The following is an 18999-nucleotide window of genomic DNA, read 5'->3' as shown; positions in this document are numbered from 1 at the left end:
AAATTTAACAGAAACATGCCCTGTATAGGACGGTTAATTCCTAATTTATATGCTGTCAGTAAATATACATTGTGATACCAGTAAACATACCAGCATATTTTAAGTTTTCCTTTAAAACAGGGATTTCAGTTCTTCTCCTGCTCTGCTCTTGATGGTCCCCACACACCATCCCAATACACCATCTCAAGAAAGATTCCTTCCCCACGCATCAACGCCCAGTAAAATTTCTCCTCACACCGAACCTGTAAGATCCCTTCTTCTCAGATTGACTCCAAATCAGATTGTTTCTCCACGTATCACAAGGATCATCCCTGTCCCAGAACCGGCTACGGATGATGATCAGCAATAGGTGGCTACACATCCACTTGGGAAAAGTTAGTTCACCCTGGTTTCTCATCAACGGATTGCCACATGGCTCAATACTCGCACTGATGTCTACAGGAGTGACGTGACACCAACTACATCAAGTCCATCCCGAATGGAGACCCAAACATCAGAACGGAATATTTTTGGAAATAGAAGGCCAAACAAAACACCCACTAAAACAACACAATCCCATCTTGGTAACAAATGCTAAGTACACCTCCTGAAAATGATCTTCTATGACAACACTGTGCAGCATGGCCCCATCTGAGCTATCTTGGAGTTAAGCCGGACCCCAAGTTAATCTTCCACTTGGAGGTAGCTGCCAAGATGACAACAAGGATTAAACTGTTGCAGAAACTGGCAAGCACAAACTGGGAGCATCGGAACATTGGGCATCAGCAATGACTCCTATGTACTCTGTAGCCAGGGAGTGTGCGCTGGTATGGACCAAAAATAGTCATACTCAATAGGCTGAAGTCCAACTGAATACTGCCCTCCAATCAGTCCAACGGATCAAGCTTAGTGAACACCTCCCCATCAATGAGGAACTCAGCAGCGTGACTCAATACAGCTTGAAGTTGTGCTAGCCTACATGTGTCGCCTCCAACAATGCAACTTCCAATCTGGCAAAGCTTGGGAAGCTAAATGAAGTTGGTAAGAAGTAACAAACGACCACCTCCTGAGAGCTGATGCAGAAAATCACTGACTTTGATCTTTCATGAAACTGCAAACATCCAACCATGGAAGATGCTAATAACCAGATGGAAAATTAATAACTTTCCAGTGTGAGACTTGGTCAGCCAGAACAGACCAGGGACCAGGGGACATGTAACAATTCAATGTCCGCTTTGCAAATGTGAAGGAGGCATCGCAGCACTAGACTCCACTTGTCCCGATGTTGACCCCCTATTATCTGCTTTAACCATCTAACGTAATATTGTTCTACGTCTACCATCAGAGAGAAAGAGGGATTCCAGGATCCTATGAATCCACAGCATGGGCCTCAAAATTCAAAGCCTTTTGGCCTATGGATTACAGCACTGCTAACTGAGTTAAACTGTCATATTTAAATGTAACTAACTTTTTAACTCTTCTGAAGAAGTGAAGAATCTTCCTCAAATAATAGCGCCAAGTTTTCAAAATAATCAACTTTGGGATACTTAAAACTAGAATGAAAAAAAATGAAGCAGCACAGCAAACACATGAATGGAACACATCAAATATGAATATTGTACTAACATATTAATTAGTGAGTTTATTCCCTATGAGCAAATTGTATCAAGGAAAGAAAAGAGTTTGGATTTAACTGGCTTCAAAGTACACATAGGCTGGTTGGGCCTGTCAGGGTAGTCAGGCACCTTCTGGTAGGCAGCGAGGGCATTGTTGTGGAGAGTAGACCGCCAGCGGGTTCTCAGTGGGGCCACTGGGTAGCTGATCAGGAGGGCTGCCCCACAGACGTGCTGGTTAGGTGCAATGACCCGAGCAGCAACTGGATGAGGACCTGGGCTGTCATTAAGTAGCCACTAAAGGGTCTCAATTGGCCGCAATTCCCGATTTAATCAGGAGTCAGGAAGGTGACAAGCATTCCATCCGTGATCTTGTCTCCCAATTCTACAGTCACCCACCATCTCCTGGTCAGGGAATTAAATTTCGTCCATGGTCTTTGGGAGTCAATTAAGATTTTTCTTGTGAGATCCATCTTATACAGAGTGTTTTAACAGAGAGCGCTATAAATGAAGCGTTAAGTTGGAGGCTGAGCACAATAACATCTTATTGTTCAGAAAGCATGTTCTCTTGCACTATGTAAGCTGTAAATAATGTATGATACCTCAGATTATAGTACATCAGTGACTGTTATAGACAGTGGAACTTTTACTTGGTTTCTTCTATTAGCAAGGGGGCATTAACTAATATTATTCTATAATAGATTGTATTAGTGGAAGCGCAATGAGGCTTATTAATATTTAATGAAATCAGAAACAGTGCATTATATCAGGTAGCTTTATTGGGAAAGGGCAGTGGAACAATGAGGTTAACTTTGAATCTGGTCTCAAATCATATTCACATTAGTGGGATGGAGGTCTCGCGAGCTCGAGGTAAAATAATAGAGTGGATTAAACCCATTTGTGAATAGGTACAAACCTACAGAATAAACCAGTGTTAAAACTACTTGGATATCACCAAAGAATAAAAGTTCCACTGCACCATTCCTGGAATATGCTGAAAGAACAATCATCAACATTTGCACATTCCCAGCCTGCAATTTTGCATTTGTGGGCACAAAATCTTGAGTTGGGATTGAATGATTTCCGAATACACTGCCTTCAGGGAACAGTACAGCTGAAATCTCACTAACATGGTTAACTCAGTCAGTAGACTGTGTCTGCTTGGAAGCATCTAAAACCAACCAAGGGAGAGGCAAAAAACTTGTTAGTAGCCGCTCTCCTGGTTTCTACATTCATATCGGAGACATTAATTTCAAGTGATATCTCAGCAAGAGTCAACCACATTGCTGTGGATCTGGGGTCAACACAGTAAGACACAGACCAGACCAGGTAAAGATGACCGATTTCCTTCCCTAAAGCACATTAGTGAACAATAATTTCATGGTCATCATTAGACTTTCACTGAATGGTGGGATTTGAACCAGAGTACCCAAAGCATTATTCTGGGTCTCTGGATTACTAGTCTAACAAGAATACGACTGCGCCACTGCCTCCCCTTGAGATAAGTCAAGAAGTATTATAATAAGGTGGGATCTGGTATAATAGAACAGTATGCTGAGAGGTTTAATTATTTAGGCCCCTTTTCTTCCAATGGCTTTGCTATTAATAAAGCAGTCACAGATAATAAAGCTCATGTGAATGAAGAGTTTGTTACACTAATCTTTTTCTGTTTCAGCATCCAAAATAAATCACTCTTATAGTCACCATTCCTCAAAGTAATGCTGGCCCAGATCTTCTGGTCTTCAGATCTTCAAAGACCAACAGGGTGATTCTTCCAGCCCACTGCACTGCTCTAGCAGCACAGCGGGCCAGAAGACTTAAGCAGAGGCCATTTAGTAGGCCTCCCTGCTGGGCGCCACGACCTCCACGTGTCTCCGGCTGCTGGATTTCCGGCGGCGTCAGCTCCGTGCCAGAAATCGGCGTGCAGCTGAATAAATTATGTTAATCTTCATTTAAATATCATTAGTGGGCCCGGGACTGAAGTTTCCAGGCCGACTAGCGTCTCCCTCCCCACCCACCCTTCCAAGGTTTACAACAGCTCCCCAGTAGCAAAGAGCTGGCAGCCCGACCCTGCTGGAGAGATTGGGGGCGGGGGGGCGGGCCTTGGAGGCTTCCCAGGGGACCGGGGGTAAGGGGATGGCAATGCCCAGGGAGCACCTTGGCACTGCCCGCCAGGCTGCAGACAGTGCCGAGGGGGCAGGACATCTTGGGGGAGTCCCGCTGCCACTCTGCACTGGGATCAGTGACAGAGAGAGTGAGGCCAGCGATCGGGGCTGGGCAAGGGGGTGGGGGGTTCAGGAGATCAGGACTGCTGGGGGAGGGGGCTGGTCCAGAGAGATCCGGGAGGGTCAGAGGGGCAGCGATACGAGGTTGCGGGGCTGGCCACCGATCAGGAGGCCGGCAGTGTGTGGTACTGTGCATGCGCCGATCTCATGCTAACAGATCAGCACATGTAGTGGCCCACTCACCGCTATGCTGCCGGCCTCTCCAGCAGGAATAGGCCCCGTCCACTGATTTTTAGTGTGATTCATGCTAGGGCATTCTGTGATGCACAGAATTCGGGAGATTCATTTTGAAAGTCCCGCTGAAAAAGGCAGCCTTACTACAAAGGTTGCAATGGTTTCTCCTGGGTTGAGTTAAATTTGTACCTTTGCAATATTACTGAGGGCTTAGGGTAGTAATGCCCTTTTACTCGTTCCACAAATTCTGCAGACGTTTTGGTATCAGGTGCATATTGGAACGATGCAGTTACTTAACCAGCTCAAACAGCTGCTGGGTGGCGCATCAAGACACTCTCTAAATTGCAAAGAAGTGGCTCAGGGATTCTGATGTGATAATCTGGAGATAAGTCCCTGACAATACTTCAGTTATCCCTATTGTTCTCATATAGTTATAAAGAGGTTTCAAATCATGCATAATATCGAATTTGCCAGTTTGTGCATCCTTGTATCCCACCCCAAAGATGCCAAGTATGGTTCTGCCTTCTGGCTCTGTGGAAGGGGGTTTTGAGTTAGCTAGCAGATCCACAGGCAGATTTTTAGTTTTTAGTAATAGCTTGGAGGGAAAGGGTTAAGATGATTTTTACCTGTGGTGAACCATCGTTGGTTACCACTGGGGGTTGTTCTTATGTTACTGTTGGGTTAGGGTGTTGTCACTGTGGGGGTTGTATAATGTTGTTGGGTTAGGGTGTTTACCTGTGGTAAATGTTATTATGGCACATCCCGGTGGGGCCCCGCCTCCGGAGGAGAGGTATAAGACCCTCTGCTCCGGCAGGACCCCTCCAGTCTGAACTGGTGTACTCGTGTTAGTTAGTTCCATTGTTTGATAATAAAAGCCTTCAATAACTGAAGCCTTGTTCCACGTGCTTGATTGTCGCGCATCATTACCTAACAAGATAATGTTAACAGTTTGCTCATATGTGGATGCGATAACAGAATTAAATAAATGAGGTTTTATTTTTGATGTTGAGTATCTACATATTTGCATATTAATACATTTTAACATATTAAGTATATTTCTAATTTATTTGTTCGCCTCAGTCAAAATGCCTAGGCGCTCACCTGATGAAGAAGCACCGATCTGAAAGCTCATGCTACCAATTAAACCTGCTGGACTTTAACTTGGTGTTGTGAGGCTACTTACAGTGCCTACCCCAGTCCAACGCTGCAACTCCACAGCACGCAATTTGAAATAGACTTATTTTTAAAATCATAGTTAGCCCAGAGTGCTGAGTCTAATTGCTACGCCCCAAATAAATGTGCCCTGTTACCTCGCCACAAATCTGGAATCAAATCTTTACCTCATCAAGCCAGTGGGGAGCACAAATAGCTCCATTACTTTAAACAAAATGAAAAACCCACATGCAAAATTAATATACGTAAAAGAGAAAAAAAATCAGCTCTCGAATCCAATCCTAAATGCTTGCCGGTGGATGTTGGCATGGAAACAGACATTCTCTGACTGAACATGTACAATTCAGGAATTGCTCTGTGCAACAAGACTGTTTTCTGAGGCTGAGATGCTGTTCCTAATGTTCAGGAAAGGTGGAATGATTTATAAATTAAATTAAAACCTTGTTATTTGTTTTTGACCATCTATTTTTCTCTACATTACACGCTCCTGTGATTTGGACGATTATTATTCTGTTGCGATGACAACACTCGTACCTCTTGCAATCTTCATACAATTATTTCCGCTACTTTAAACAGTTATTAGCACAGTTTTCACGTTATTGAGATTAAAGTGTGTATTATGAAAATAATAGCCAGCAGGGAGGAAGACTAAGAAGTTCTGATGTAATGTCAGGGTTCAAAATATCCGGTACACTGCACAAACTTTTCTTTTGTGATTCATGAGGGGACCTTGCCTAAACATAAAAAATAAATTACAGTCTCATTCCTAACTGTCAATACTATGTTATTCTGTCTGTACACTTAGACGATAGAACAGCACAGCAAAGGAATAGGCCCTTCAGCCCACAATGTTGTGCCGAACATGACACAAAATTAAACTAATCCCTTTTGCCTGCCCTTGGTCCAGGTCCTTCTATTCCTTGCATATTCATGTACTTATCTAAAAGCCCCTTAAATGCCCCTATCTGCCTCCACCACCACCCCTGGCAAATACGTTCCAGACACCTACCACATTGTGAAAAAATCTTGTCTCTCACATCTCCTCTGAACTTTTCCCCTCTCTCCTTAAGTGAAGCCCACTGTATTAAATATTTGAACTCTGGGAAAAAGATTCTCACTGTCAATCCTATCGATGTCTCTCATAATTTTAGAGACTTCTATCAGGTCTCCCCTCAGCCGCTCCAGAGAAAACGACCCTAGTTTGCCTCTCCTTATAGCTCATAACCTCTAATCCAGACAGCCATTCTGGTGAACCACTTCTGCACCCTCTCCAAAGCCTCTACATCCTTCCCTATAATGTGGCAACCAGAATTGAGCGCAACTGCATGTACAGCCTAATCAAAGTTTTACAAAGCTGCAACATGACATCCTGACTCTTGTACTCAATGCCCCGACCAATAAAGGCAAACATGCCATACGCCTTCTTTACCACCCTATTTACTTGCATGGCCACTTTCAGGGAGTTACGGACTTGAACCTCAAGATCCCTCTGTACATCAGTGCTGTTCAGGGTCCTGCCATTAACTGTATACTTACCCTTAACATTTGATTTCCCTTGTGGGAGGAGAATGAGGTGCATGGATGGATCAGTACACCATGTTGGAAAAATTCAGTTCAAGAGAAGACATATCTATAGGGATGACCATCCGAGCTTGCTTAGTGTACTCATTATGGAGCGGTGGGTGGCAATAATATCCAAGACTGTTATCGGCCTCCTAGCTGAAGGGCAGCATATGGCTCAGAAAATGCTGATAAAATATATTTTTATTATGGAAGAATTTAAAATCAATACTGAATATTTAAATTCTTCAGACCAATCTCCTTGGATTAATTTTTCTCCAGTTCATTAATAAAATCTGATAACAGAAGCAAATACAATCTGTCTCCCAACCTGTTCAAAGATGAGTTCCCTACTGTAATGACACAGACAGAATATTGTATCGCCACAGGCGGGGCTTAAAGCTCCCTTATAACCTCCCAAAAACTCTTTAATCTTTAGCTGAGAGCCATGTGCTTTGTTCAGAGTTTTCCTTTTTCTTCAGTTCCTCCCCAAGGAATCTGGGGGTTTCCTCTTCATTAACATCTGAGTTGGCTTCTCTTTGATACAGTTATTAATTTATTCTCTGAAGCCATCACTGCAGGGGATGAACTGGCTATGTATGTTTTATTCATCGAAAAACACAATGTTCGACACGCATTTTCCATACAATTCCAGAGATGCTCTGCACCCCAAATGCTGCAGGTTAATGCCTGTCAAGCTCATCTCTAACATACAATTATAGAGTTTAAAGATGTTTAGGGTTTCAAACAAAGCTCTACCTTTGAAATAGTCAGATTTCTTCTGTTAAACCCTTAACCCTTTAGAACCAGGACCCTTCATCCTGAATGAAGGATGGAGGTCTGTCGACGATTTGATAAGGCTGTCAGTCTGTCGCAGCTGTCTTGGAAGCCGTGCTGTCACATGCAAATACAATCCATCATGCTAAGAGCTGTTTTTTGAAAGTTAATGAATGACATTTAGCACAGCAGCAATATGGTGTTGATATTCAGGGTGGAGGAGGCAGAGTGCACTCCCAAATTTGTTTCCAGTTCTTATCTATTTCACAATCACAGCCATTAGAAATGAACTGGCAATAGAAGTTACCAAATTCAGAGTTATGCCGTAAAGCTTCAATGCAACATGAAATCACATTGTCACATGGCAATGACAAAAAATTACTTGAAATCATATCAAATCCACAGGATGTTCCAGAGCAGTTCGTGGATAATTAGTTATCTTTTGACATGTAATCACAGTTGTTGCTTAAGTTGCAGCCAAGTTGCACACAGCAAGTTTCCATAACATTAAACAGCCAGTTAATCTGCCCTGGTTGAGAGTAGCATGCCGACCTGATGCCCAGAAGAATTCCCTGCTCGTCTTTAAAATATTCAATGGGATCTTGGGCCATCCCCTGAACAGCAGATTTAACATTTCATTCAAAATGACCAACAACAATGTAGCACTCCCCCAGTACTGCACTCACATATCAGCCTACCCTAGATCATGTGCTTAAGACACACAGATGATAGTGTTACTGAATGAATAAACTGACACCTAGGATCAGGTTTCTGGAGAGTCACGATGATTCTTGAAAAATAGTGGGTGGGATCCGGATATGTAAGTGTCCCCCACCCCTCCCCTCCCCTGCTTCTGACATATCCAATTTTTGCCAGCAGCAGATGAGGAAAGGCAGAAAGCTGAACTTAGCGAGGCCATTTGAACTTAGTGCTACTTCAAACAGATCCCATTTTTAATGTTAAAAGGGCTAACCACAATGTGCGAGGTTAATAAGTGGGTTGGGATGCGAAGGGTGAGGGTTGTGAGGAGTAACGTTGTTTAAAACAACTTGGATGAAGTCCCAGAGAAGCTTGGTGGGCTTTCTAACCAGCCAGCCATGACACTCGCCCACCCCCATGGCCACTAGTACCTGCTTCCAGGGTCGGAGTAGGCCCAACTCTATCCCAGCAGTGCTGCCCCAGAATGAAAATTACATCTAACGAGGTCCTTTAAAATAAAGCAGACTGTCAAGTTAAGAAATTTCCTAACTCAAACTGTCCACTTCGGGCAGTGAAAATCCACTCATTGTGTAACCATTCCCAGTTATCCATAATCCAAGGGTGAAACACATTTAAATATCTGGAAGTGATTAAGCATAAAATATACATTTTGCCAAAGACATTTTTTTTCTCCTGGTCTTCTGAAAGGAACAGATTATGTTTTTTAGAAGCCTCTGTTACTTTGTCAAGTCAATCTTCCTGTGTGAGCATAAACTTATAAAACATAAATGTTTTGCCAGGTTATTGGTTTGCGGACGCAACAGCACCAAGTATAAATTTGTCTGTAATATTCACACCCAGACAATTCACATTTTCCAAAAGAGATCAGAAAGCAGGAGCCAATTCCTTGCTCCAAGGGCACTTGGCTAACTGACAAGAAAGGAAAATTGAAGCCTTTACAGATCAGCCTAATTCTACAGTCAGCCAGACCAAGATTAGATAACATGGATCAGTTGGCATGATTCAGCCTTACAACAAAGTGTTCATTTAAACACCGAGCCACCAGAAGAGCCCGGTGCTGCCATGTATTTCCTTGAGCAGTTCTCAATATTTACTGTGAGTTGAAACTATCCAACATTTTCCATTTTTATTTCAGCCCTTCAGCATCTGCCATACTTTCCTTTTCTGAAACCCATAGCTCCTTAAAGGGGAACTGCCTGAGGCAAGGAAATCATTCCCTTTATCTAACTATGGGAGATTTCTTTAAAGAAACAATTTCATTAAAAGGATGCCCATATAAACAGGCTTGAAATTATAAACACTGTGAAGTCCCAACTTAGAAACACAGACTTGAACTCTCTTATAAATGTGCTTACGGGAGATTAAAACTGTTCTCCAGTTGAATTCCTATTGAACTAAACTGATCCATGTAAAACTCAATGAGCAATTCGACCACACTAGCTGTCCAATCCTTAAAAACAGTAGCCTGTACTGTTATTGGTCCTTGCAAAACCTAGAGGTACGGTATCTCTAACAATGACAATACAAAGAGTCATGTGGCAAGCATGCAGCTGAGGAGGCACTAACGTTAGCTGTATTCACCAGTATTGATCTGCCAAGCTGGTGACCAGCAGCAAGAGTGCCTTTTCCAGATTTTAGAGTCTGCTGTTGCTGAGTAGCATTCAATGCATTCTCAAATACAACTTTATCTCACTAATACCCTGCATTATCAATTTTAGAAATGAGATCATTTGAGAAAGCAAGCACTGCGATGAGGAACAAAGAAATATACTCTGCAGAGAAGCTGAGACACCGAGTGGTGCAGTAAATCAGAATGTATTCCTTTTACTTTTGGATCGAAATCTCAATCCAGTCCAGGCAAATGAGGTACACTGTAAAAGTTTGATGTGAATTAGTTTGTGCAGTCTTAATGCACAGTCCCCAATAGCTGTGGGTCCATTCGCCAGCCATTTTAATTGAAAAACTATAAGGTTGCTGCTTGTGAAATAAGGAGTAATTGCTGAAATTTGCACGATTTAGGGCAACCCTCGGAGCTGTGCTCTATATTGAAGCGTTACACAATTTTGATAAAATGGTCTATTCTGTGATGAGCAAAACAATTCACCAAATCTACAAATGGCATTAACACCATGAAAAACATCTATTTTGGAATGAGAGATGCTATTCATCACTTTTGTCACAACATGATTTATATAATTAAAATCGAACTTGGGGGGGATATAAAGACACAAAGTTTGGCTAATTTGTTCCACAAATTTCCACAACAAATTTCCACAATATAACCATTCTCTGCGTAAAAAAAAACTCCTGAATGTTTTAATGTGTTAATTCACAACTACCTGATATTTACAGCCTCTACATTTGTTCCCCACCACTAATGGAAACATCATCTTTATGTCTATTTCATCACAGCTCTTTCTGGTCACCTCTTCTCTTTTCTAGAAAAAGAGCTTTATAGTTATATTAGTTCTGGTATCATCCCTGCAAATTATTTTTGCTTCTCTTTTTGTGTCCTATATCTTTCCTGTGACATGGAGACCAGAAGTGTACACAGTACTCCAAAATATTTTCTAACCAAGGTTCCACACAAGTTTAACATATCTCTTTTCAACTCTATTCCTTTTGAAATGAACCCCAGTGTTTTATTTTCATTTTTATGTCTTGCATTGCTACTTTCAACGATTTCTGATTTTGTCCCCCTAGATTCCTTCGTTCCTCCACACTATTCAAGCTCATATTTTCCAAAGGATGTGTGACCTCCTAACCAAAATGCAGCACATTTACCTATATTGATATGCATTTGGCATTAACACACTAATTCTTTAAGTTTAACAATACTTAATTGTATTTTGCTGCAGTCTTCCTTAGTATTAGTGATAAATTTCCAATTTCTAACCCAAATGCATATGGCTAGTGTGACTGGGGGCTCTGTAGAACATAAGTCACAAACTCAATGATCTTAACAATTTGTAACCACTGATACAGGAGCAATGTATATTTATACCACACTTTTATTGTGATACTGAAAGCTTAAACACTAACACATTAAGTTTGAATATGTACACATATATGTCTAAAACAGTAAAACAACACATTCAATTTTTTAGAGTCCTCTGCACAGCTTGCTAAATAGATACAGCAATTGCAACTGCAATAAGGGCGGCATGGTAGCACAGCAGTTAGCACTGCAGCCTCACTCACAGCGCCAGAGACCCGAATTCAATTCTGGCCTTGGGTGACTGTCTGTTTGGAATTTGCACGTTCTCCCCGTGTCTGCGTGGGTTTCCTCTCTCACTCCAAAGATGTGCAGATTAGGTGGACTGGTCATGCTATTGTCGGTGTAGGCTCGACGGCCCGATTGGCCTCTCTGCACTGTATGATTTTATGATTCTATGATGCTGAGGAGAATGGATAAGCCTCACTGTCTGTAGCATAACTCCAACCTGATTATTCACTCCAAGGAGTGAGCACAATACAAATAGAAGGCATGAAGTCAAAGAAAAATGAATAAGGCAGAAAATACTGCAACACACACCACATACTGAAAAGATAATCATAAATGACCCCAAAAACAGACCTATATTAAATGGCAATTTGTCAGATACCACAATAACACACAGACTTAAAAACCAAAGCCAAAATGTGAAATTACCTGCCAGCATTTTGTGACAGACAGACAGATGCCTATCAACAGCCAGACTCCCCACCAATCTCTTTTCAATACATTCAGGCATATTAAAGGTCCAGCTCCAGACAAATTCAGTTGACAGTATTCATTTTAAAGTGAATCACTGCTAATGAACATGATTATTCATTTGAAGTGAACCTGCATTTAACTAAATTATCATGTTTTGCCTACACTTCGGAGCTTTACTTGGTCTCCGACCCACAGCTTGAATAAGATGCACTGAAATAACATTGTCATAAAAATCAAATGAGTTTCCAATTTTTTGGTATGATTAAAGGTGCTGCATTTGTTAAAGTTGCCGGGTTTTAAGGAAACATTTGTTGTGGTTTTGGTGGGGAATTAAATGGATTGGCTTCCCCATGGGACTCCAGTAAAAGAGAGTAGGAGGGGGACGGTCTCTGGGCTGCAAGTTCAGAAATACATTTTCATAAAGAACACAGCTGCAGTCAAAATTCACAGAGCGCACTTCAAAGGATTTGTTTTGTAAAGGAATTATTTTTTATCCAGCGGGGATTAGCATTTTGTGTATTTACAAGGCTAGCCTCTATCCCTTGCCACTGATTTCTGCTCTCTGTGAAGACCAGTGATGTAAGGGCACACTCAAAAAAAGCTGCCATTCTAATGGAAATTGTTACTTGAAAATAACTGGACAACAAATAACATTTTACATAAGTCCACTTGATGCCTAAATGGTCAATAAGAGTCGACCAAGTCAAAACCTGTGAATAAAGGACAGCTTTATGATCTGCTCCGTCAAAGGGAAGAAATCATGATCCTAAATATGCCTCTGGAAATTGACTACAAATGTTTCCTACAATCGAGGAAAGCTCCAACATAGACACCACCCCTAATATCCTATTACTCAGGACTGGCTGATTGACCTGAACAGCGAGTCTGCCTTATGCACCAGTGAAACCATTGTGGCTTTTTTTGATCATCAATCTCGACCTGTCCCCAACCAGATTATCTACCAAGCACCTTTCTAAAACATTAATTGACAACCGCTGAGAGAGTCTGGTCCAAATAATCACTTTTCTGCAAGAGGGAAATAAAAGTCTTTCAATCCCTAATCTTGCTTGAGGCTTGTTAATTTTAAAATTCATCTTCACAGGTTAATCGAATTACCTGCTTACATAAACATCACGTTTGCCTTGCTGCATTTTTTAATTGTTGAGAGAGGCGGCTCTGAGGCAGGCGGGGAGGCGGGGAACTTTGGAGATTAGTGCGTCGGTTCAGCCACCTGATACATTCCTGCCTCTCCAGGCAATCTTGCTGAGTGGGTAAGCAACAGAAGTAGCTACCCACTCAACAGTCAATTAGAGGCAAGTAACTGGCCACTAGGGGGGAAATTGGGGATGCCATTGGGATCTTACCAGTGGTTGATTGGCCCCACACTGCGCATTGAAGCCCTGAAGGGCACTGGAGGCAGCAGGCCAAGGGACCAGTAAGGCTTGTTTTATTTATTCACCAACCATTCCCCCATCCTGAGCAGCTGCCTCTGTCGCAGGGATACAGCTGTACCTCAACATAAGGAACAATTAAAAATCATGCACGGTCACACACCAGGCCATCAGTTCAGAGGGCGAACGCCTCCACAATAGCTGTGGATGTGGCCTTCTTGCATCCTACTATATATGTGCTCAGGAGGATTGAGAGTTGTCAATGGTGCCTCCCCCCCCCCAACTTCTGCCTGTCAATAGGAGGCCACCTGCAGCTACCTGCCACACTCTGGGCTCAGTGACGAGTCTGTCCGCCATTCAGAAGATCCCAACATCTCCTCAATTGGCTCAAAAAGGACCTAAATGGCAATCTGCCACTGTCTGGAGGGCAGCTTTTACAATGTTGACCCTACTTCCTGGAAGATCATTGGGAGGTGGCGACCCCAATGTGTTATTTTGCAACTTTGCTCCTGGCACCATCTCTTAACCTGTCTCCCCAGGCCTGGGGGAAATTCGGACCATGGCTTCTACCAGCCACTGGATACTTTCCATGACCAGCGTGCATTCCAGGACACTGTTTTGATTAGCCTTTCCTCCAACAGACAATTATAAAAAGTGACCTGGTTACTTTGACACTATTTTTTTTAAACCAAGAAACATAAAGAACCATAGAATGAGAAGAGGCCATTTTGCTCCCCAGATTTGCTCCTTTCACAAATCCAATTACTCTAATTTGGATCACTTTCAAGTATCGGCCTTTGGTAATAAAATGCAATGGTAGATTTTCCAAACTGTTTGGTCTGAGAAATCAAATACAGCAGATTTCTATCCTTTTTTCAATCAAATCTTATTCTGGTATTACAATCTCCCTTCAGTCTGCAATGAATTAAACCAGATTTAGGTCCCAATGGCTTCATTCAGCCACCCATGTAATTTCTCAATTACGCTGATGTAACATTAGTCTTCTATCCATCTACGCATTTGGTTGTCCAGGAATGCTGTCTACATAAGTGCATTTTAAAAGTTCTGTTGTAGCAATAGCATACACATATAAAATGCACCTCAGATGAACTCAGAGAACAAAGATCTTCTGAGAATCTTTTTATACAAGTGTATTCCATTGTTACTATAGGGCTTTTTGAATTGATGTCCTTGAACAGTCATTATCGAGCAACCCTCAACACTCAATTATTCTATATGATTGGTAGATTGTTATCACAGTTGTTCTGATCTTTGATCAGACCCCCAAGTTTTTGGTAAGGTTTAGTTAGGGACCCATTAACATTTTGTTTTCAGTAGACAAAGTGTGAGATTCAACAGACTTGCACAGTGAACAAAGCCACAAGATTCTGCGGGTTTTGGACAAACAAAAATAAGCTTTACTATATGCAATGACTTCAATCAGGCTATTGAGGTTAGTCTATAGGAATATGAATTCCCTGATTAAGGAGTCAATTGATGGGCCAATCAGGGAGTCTTTTCCTTGTATTTAACTGGGAATGTCAGTTCCTCTGGCACTCCCAAAGGTAGACTGCTAGCTCTCAGTGTACTGTTGTTGGAATTGTAAATAAAGGGATTTTGTTGAAGGAACTTCAGCCTCCAAAGACTTACTACATTATACAAGGTCAGAAAGATAAAAGAATTTATAATATCTATCTTATGCTCCAACATTCAGGGTAAATGTGAGGTACATCTGATTTAATAGGCAAAATTGTGGTGAAACACACCTCAATGCACAACGAATGGTAGATGCGACAAAGATCAAGTCCATGGACTTCTAAACAACCTACTCAAACATTAGCAGAGTGTGGGTCAACCAATCTCACTGAAACTCTTGTCGCTCTCATGAGGGATTCTAGTCTTCATCTTCCCTTGCCTTGATATTCTCTCCAAATATCACTCCAGCTGAGTTGACATCAACCACAGCCCATCTTTCAGGGTTTCAATCCTGTCTCCCAGGATTCCGTTCCTCTGGATGAACTCGAGCACCAACTCACAAGCAGAACTTCAGCTCTTTGGCCACACTGAGCAGAACAGTACTGCTCCAAAAGGATACCTTTGCCCAACAGCCCACAGCACAGTTGCCAACCTTCTGCTGCCTCCTCGGATTTTCTCCTGAGACAGTTTTGATCACCAGGTCTTCTCCTGAGCCCTCTTCACTGCTATCCTCAGCCCTTTTCCTGCTTTTAAATTAACTGTGTATTTTTCCTGTTCCTGTCCTTAGTCTGGGAATGTTTTGGGGCCTCTCCCTATCCCCGTTTTTTTGCTCTGTTTTCCTTCATGCACTGGTGTGCTATGCTAGTCATCCGCCCAAAGAACTTAAAAAATGCAGAACTGTGCATGCGCAGCCTACTCCCGGTCTGCTTCTGCACAGAAACTACGGGTCTATCAAACTTAGAGTTCCCATTTTCAGTGTGAGAAAGATGACAAGCAATAAAGGGGAAGTGAGATGACACCAAAGGCAAACTTTGCTCAGTCTTGCGGATCTACCCACCCATACTTACAGCAAAAGGTACATTGTCCTGGCAATGGTCGCGCACAATTGACTACACAGCCTCCGGGTTAACATTGAACAAAGTACATAGCTGTGCCATCTGTTAAAAGTATGCTTGCAGCTGACTGATGGTCAACTGAAACATTTTGGCCAGTCCCTTCACCTCCTGTCAGCCATGCCTTACTATGGGTGTGGATGGTGTCTGAAGACAACTGGGACAATTCCTTGCTAATGCCTCAATCTGCAGCACTTCCATTTTGCCAGCCACCTAATGGGTTTAGAAAGTTGTGCCAGTCAATTACTTGGTCTGCTTGTTTCTTACTATCAGTTTGATTGGGTCTTGAAAACACTAATTCATCCCTAGTGCTACTGATCTACAACAAAACAGGATTCTTTGTGATCACTGAAGGTCTTGCTTGACCACTCAACACCACACAGAATTTTTACCTTGGCTTCAACAGCTTTTTTATCATTTTGTTTTAACTCGTTACTTTCCTAAGTTTTGTTTAAAACCAGTTTGAGGAGAGGCACTTAATATAGCCTAGTGTGTTGGTTTTATCCCATTACCAAACCCCACCACAAAATTCATCACGACATCTATACGGTACTTAACATCTGGTGACCCTTCTGATGTCTCCTCAGAGCAGCGAGCATCACCTGTAACCTTTGCTTTGATTTCTCCAAAGTTTACAGTTGTAGTTAGTTTATAGCTTTGCTGATGTCAGATCCACAATGTGTAGCAGTCTCCCTCCCTGTGAAGAGAAACATCTGATGATGCATCCCTAGGTGACTGGGTTTGTCTAACTAACACCATTTGAAAATAAAGCCACGTTAACATGCACACATGGCTGCTAATCCCCATCATATACATTACGTCACCTCTACCTCCGTTAAAGTTTAAAGTTTATGAGTGTCACAAGTAGGCTTACATTAACACTGCAATGAAGTTACTGTGAAAATCCCCTAGTTGCCACATTTCGGCGCCTGTTTGAGTACACTGAGGGAGAATTTAGCATGGCCAATGCACCTAACCAGCATGTCTTTGGACTGTGGGAGGAAACCGGAGCACTTGGAGGAAACCCACGCAGACATGGAAAGATTGTGCCAACTCGTCACAGACAGTGACCCAAGCCGGAATTGAACCCGGGTCCCTGGTGCTGTGAGGCAGCAGTGCTAACCACTGTGCCAAGATCCACGTGCCATTCAATAGCCCATTTTCTTAGTTGAACTAGATACCTTTAAATGCTGCGTAATTCCCTATTTGTCAAGTTCCCACATGATTTGGTATCATTAAAAAGTGTTACAAGATTTACCATCCATCTACACCACTTATGATTAGTGAAGAGCAAGGGTCCCAGAATAGACCTTATATAACTCCAAATGTCACTCTGCTCAAACAGCGATAGTGAATGTCTCTCATAAATCCTAATAGGCATTTGGGAACAGATGGCATATCCATCCTCCTGGCTTGTGAGTGAGTTCTAGCACAGAGGGGATCCAAAGGGCAGATAATGAAATTAATTATTTTTAAAAAAGAAGCGACACTAACTCTAGTTTTCTAGCACCTAGGCTTCTTTAGCTTGTACCTAAACTGAGGCAATGCCTAATTATGGTTCCTGCAGCTCCGTCATTTGCTTCCTTTGGTAACTGCCCTAAGCTCCAATTCTTACTTCCAACAGAGAAATTCTGTATTATGCCAGACCAAGAATTTAATTAAGAAATGCCTAAGATGGAGGTGGAATTGTTGATTTCTCTCGAGGCCTCATTATGAAATACAGGTAATCCGGAACCAATCTATAATAGACCTTTCCAGCCAAACAAAAGGAAGGAGGCAGCAATGGTAAAGATCGAGGTGACCCCGAGGTGTTTTGTTTCCTTTGCACACATACAAATTAAGCAAAGAATTTAATCTCAAGAATGCTGCAGGAATTGGCAATTCAGCCATTCAATAAACACACAAATTGCAAATACTATTGCAGTTATTTCAGCTCCAGAAAAACAAATGCCTGGAACATTAGAATCTCAAAACACCTAGTTCAAAAATAAATTAAAATCCAAGGATATAAGGTGTGGAACAGGGACATTTGCATACAAATAAAATTAGAACAATAGAAAAGGATGCAATGGGGAATTTGTCCTTTTTTCTCCCTTTAAGGAGCTAAAATCAAACTAATACATAAGTTACACAAGCCATCTTGACGTAAGAATGGTTAAAGTGAAACGAAAACTGGCGAAGACCAATGAATGCTGGTGAAATGTCACATACAACGGAACATCAATGTTTGATATATGAGAATGCTTATTTTAAGATCATTCTGGTCCACTACAGCCCTCAAACGTAACAGACACCCAAATACCAACAGATAAAAACCTTAATTGTGCATCTATTGATATGGGTCAAGCATTATTCACCTGGGTAGACAACATACTTCTCAAGCCAGTGGATGATTCTGGATATAAATACAAGGAACAGCTAGGGGGCACATGGTCCTCAAGGGGCAGTCAAGATAGCCAGTCACTCCTTCAATTTAGTACCAACTACACACCAGCAATAGAAACTAAGACAGAGGTGGGAGGGCACTCTGATGTTAAGAAGTTGCATTTGCTCACGTGATTCAATGACAACAAACCATAAGAATCAGAATTGTGATGCATTGACCAAGAACAGAACACAATTCTTGCAGCCAAGATAAAGCAGCGTTAATGGCAATGCAAAGAGTGGTGAAACAGCCAATTTATAGATCTATTTTCTGTGTGCTGAGAAGCTACTGTCATTTTGTAGGACTGCCAATTCCTCTTTAAAGGCCTGGTGACTTAAAAAGGAATATGTTCTGGAACTTTCCAAAGAAATTAAAACTTGCGCACAGTGCGTTGTTAATAAAAGCAAGTTACTGCGGATGCTGGAATCGGAAACATAAAACAGAAAATGCTGGAAAATCTCAGCAGTTCTGACAGCACCTGTGGAGAGAGAACAGAGCTAACATTTCAAGTCTGAATGACCCTTCGTCAGAGACGCTCTGATGAGGAGTCATCCAGACTCAAAACATTGGCTCTGTTCTCTTTCCACAGGTGCTGTCAGACCTGCCGGAATTTTCCA

At 42.0% G+C, this 18999-nt stretch overlaps 1 protein-coding gene across 1 annotated transcript in view; it reads right to left on the bottom strand.

The window, feature by feature from the left end:
* The window catches only part of celsr3 (cadherin, EGF LAG seven-pass G-type receptor 3), a 269844-nt gene that overhangs the window by 175376 nt on the left and 75469 nt on the right, over positions 1–18999 (bottom strand). The gene's annotated exons all lie outside the window — the stretch shown is intronic.

Source organism: Mustelus asterias, chromosome 3 (assembly GCF_964213995.1).
Source record: "Mustelus asterias chromosome 3, sMusAst1.hap1.1, whole genome shotgun sequence".
In the NCBI taxonomy this organism is placed as follows: Eukaryota; Metazoa; Chordata; class Chondrichthyes; order Carcharhiniformes; family Triakidae; genus Mustelus; species Mustelus asterias.
The sequence above is the reverse complement of the archived record's forward strand: the minus strand, read 5'-3'. Positions and strand labels throughout refer to the sequence as shown.